Genomic DNA, 3,824 nt, shown 5'->3' with positions numbered 1-3,824 from the left:
AATTAGGTCCAGACAGCCCAAAAGACAACCTGATGGATAGACACTGGGGAATTCCACATCTTTCCTATGAAGAAGATGATATGTAGCCTGGAGTTCTGAGACTTTTTGAAGGCAGAGGGAGGTTTTGGCTATGACTGCTATCCAAAGTTGTCCTCTGTGGGAGATGTACCAGGATCTGTACTCCATCATTTTCTAATCCCTCCAACAAGCTGAGAAACCCAGGGCTGATGTATAGAGAGACTCGAGCCACTGTCCAACCTCCCTGAAAGTCTTGAGCCTGGATTCACAAGAGGTACTGAAATGAGTTGAATTCTAGTCCCAATCCTGCTGAATGGAAAGCCTTCTTCTGTGGGGCTGCACCTGTGTGGTCAACCCACTGGGGAGGGGACTTGTATGCGCTGAGATTTACCAGAACTTCCAAAGGCTCTTCAGGAGATATATCAAATGTGATCAGTGTCTAGTTCAAGGTTTCCTTAGCAATGGCCTGTATTGTCTCATCTAGTCTGCTGTGATATTCTGCCAATGGATTTTCTTCTTCCAGGATCTTCCTGCTGTAAAGTCAATGGTGACCTTCTTAGAGAGTCGAGGGGCATGTCGAAGTTCTCTCAGCTCTTCTTCTCACTTCTCTTTTGGTTTCCCACTCAAGTTTGGACAACCACTGGTTAGAATCACTGGCAAAAAATCTGATCATCAATAACTTGGGTCCTTTGAAAACTAGCTCTGTCCAACTCTAACAGCCTGTCTTTGTGCTTGATATCCTTCTCCAGACCAGACATAATTTGAAATTCTTAATGACATAGAAAGTCCTTGGCAGAGTTGTCCACCTTTCCAGAATTCTCCATCAATGGCATGAGCTTCTTTATCAGTTTCTGGCTCTCATTTGAGTTATGCTGTAAAATATCCTGTTCTTCATGAGTATATATGGTTGTGACACAGAATAAGCAAGGACTGGAGCCCTCTTGTTCACAAACAACAGGCCCACAGATCAGACAGCTATTGATGAGCTTGTGCTTCTGGCCCAGGCAAACACAAGGGTGGCAACTGGGGAGCAGACTGTAGGCCTGTGGGTCCCTTTCTCGTGTGTAAATTGACAAACTTTGTCTTCTTCTTAAAGGAGTTGCTGTTCTCTTGTGCCTTGGGCAAATCAAAAGATGTTTTACCTCTGCAGTTGTGTCAGGTTCAGCAAATACAGGAACTTCCTCTCTATCTCTCCCTTTCCTCCTACCCAGCTTTAGCTGGTCCCTTGATTTCTGCCCATGTAAAGTTTCATCTTTTTGGAAGCACTGTGCATGATCTCCTTGCTGACATCCAGGCCAACAGTTTTCCCCACCTGCTGGGTGCACCATTACATCAGTGGCTCCTTGGACACTGCCCCAGCCACTGCCATCTTTCCCGGACAGAACCAGCTGGGCTTAACGCTTGTTTTTTGATATAATTGAGTGCAAATATAGAGTTGTTTTGCTCCAGAGGCCAAATTTTAACCTGGGTGAGTTAATGATTCAAGTTAATTTCCAAACACCACAAACTAAGTACAACCTCAGTGAGAATTTAAAAAGACTAGGATAATATCTTACTAATTTACATAGTTATAGTATTTTGTTATGTACAAAGGAATTTCTCAGGAAAAATTTTTAATGTTTTATAAGAGTCTTGTGAAGTGGATATCATTAGACTTGTTTTACAGATGTCAGAAAAAAATACATGGAAGTAAATGGTAGATTTGTCTCCCAATTTCAAATTCACTCTTCTTAAAATTAAATTGTTAAATTCATTTAATGTTTACCTTTAAAAAGTTGGGTAAATAATAGTGGCTTCTTCTCTACTGGAGTATGAAGAAGGTTGAAATATCCATCATCTGCACTTCAACTCTAGGTTTTGACAGCAGAGAAGCTGTTTATACTGGAACATCTGGCAAAACCTGTTTGTTGTCTCATATCCACAGTAGTGTGACCAACAGAGACCCAGTAGTACCTGGTCACTCCAAGTAGACTGTGTTGATCAAATGTTATTATCTTGATGTAGCTAACATGGAAATACAGCGCAGTTACAAGCCCCAGAGGCTTTTTGGGAATGCCATTTATTTCCAAAAAAATGTTAAAGGCAAAATTTACCATGTGCTGTAATTTCTTATTAAAAACAAATACAGACATGTGCCAGTTAATGACAGGGATGCATTCTAAAAAATGCATCATTAGGCAATTTCATCATTGTGCAAACATCAGAGTGTACTTACACAAACCTAGATGGTATAGCCTACTACACAAGTAAGTATATGGTATAGCCTATTGCCTACTACACAAGTAAGTATATGGTATAACCTATTGCTCCAAGGCTGCAAAACTATAAGGCATGTCACGGTACTGAATACTGAATCCTGTAGGCAACTGTAACATAATGGAAATAGTTGTGTATCTAAACATATGTAAACATAAAATGGTACAGTAAAAATACAGTATTATAATCTTATGAGACCACTGTCATATATTTAGACTTAGTGACCAAAATGTCATTATGCAGTGCATGCACTGCACAAGTCCACTCTCTCCATTGAGAAGAATACTTAGAAAATGTAGTAATCTCCACTTGCTATTGGACTGATTATTTGTTTATTCTAATGCTCTGGTCTTCTTTAGACACTGCCTAATAATATTTGAGTATTTCATAAGTATGTACAATTTTATATCCTTTCTCCAATTGTATGGCCAGTTGGTGCCTTATACAGACCTGTAAAATCCATTATTTCACTTCATCCTTTCAATAGGAATGGCTATGACAGAATGCAGTCACTGAGATAGACTTTCCTCTTAGATTAGGAAACTCAGGGTCAGGATATTAGTTATTTGCTCAAGTGCTTATATTTCTCAGAAGAGGCATAAATTAGTGAAATCTTCACTTGACAGTTATAATTAAGGAATGATGTATTACTTAAGCTAGCAAATGATTATTCTATAAAATAAAAATCAAAGCAGGACATTGAATAATGAAGCTGAAAACCAGTTTGCCTTGCCATAGACATTATTTTAATTACTTGTTTTACTTATTTATTATTATTAATAGCTCTATTATTGGAGAGATTGAAATGTGCCAAATATTTTGCTATACATTTTACATGTATTATCTCACATGAGTTTATCCTTCCTGTGAAAGAGTATGAAGATATGGTTATCCACATTTTAAATATGAGTTACCCAAGATTTAGCAGGACGCTTGTTCGAAATCACATGACCAATAAGATAATAAAATCAGGATTTCAAGTGTTTCGGATTCTGAAGAAATTATTTCTAGCCAGTAAGCAATAATATATCAAACACCAGAGTTCAAAACATCACACACCTATGTGCACCATCCACATACTTTTGTGCACATGTATGCACACACATCTAAACAATATATAAATGTCAATTGTTTGGTATGTGAAATGCCTTTTTTTTTTCCTTGATGTTTTATTCCCCAAACAGGCATAGCTGCTTTAGAATTATAATGGCTTCACTCTAGGAGACCCAGGATACAAGGGACTGTGAAGACTCTAACGGAGTTATTTCATTCCATAGGGACCATATTATGCATGTTATGAATGTTTAAGATAGAGTGCACAGTCTGTCATGTCAACTCTCATCTACTTCAATGACAGATTATTTTTCTTCCAGCACTAGTGGTTTGAATATATCAGCTACCAAAAAAGAGGACATTTTTCTTGGAGTTTAAACACAAAAACAAATCATGATAGAACCACACAACAGAATTCAAGTAGTATTAAAACTCTGACTTAAACCCACAAAAGCAAAGAAATGCAACATTTAGCCAAACAATTCAATAAGCATCAA

At 37.9% G+C, this 3,824-nt stretch overlaps 1 pseudogene; it reads right to left on the bottom strand.

Moving 5' to 3' along the window:
- Positions 1 to 312: 312 nt before the first annotated feature.
- Positions 313 to 2,114, bottom strand: LOC129059831 (activating signal cointegrator 1-like; annotated as a pseudogene).
- Between the last annotated feature and the right edge of the window lie 1,710 nt (positions 2,115 to 3,824).

Source organism: Pongo abelii, chromosome 5 (genome assembly GCF_028885655.2).
Source record: "Pongo abelii isolate AG06213 chromosome 5, NHGRI_mPonAbe1-v2.0_pri, whole genome shotgun sequence".
Taxonomy (NCBI): domain Eukaryota; kingdom Metazoa; phylum Chordata; class Mammalia; order Primates; family Hominidae; genus Pongo; species Pongo abelii.
Note: the sequence above shows the minus strand (reverse complement) of the source record. Positions and strands in the feature narration are given on the sequence as shown.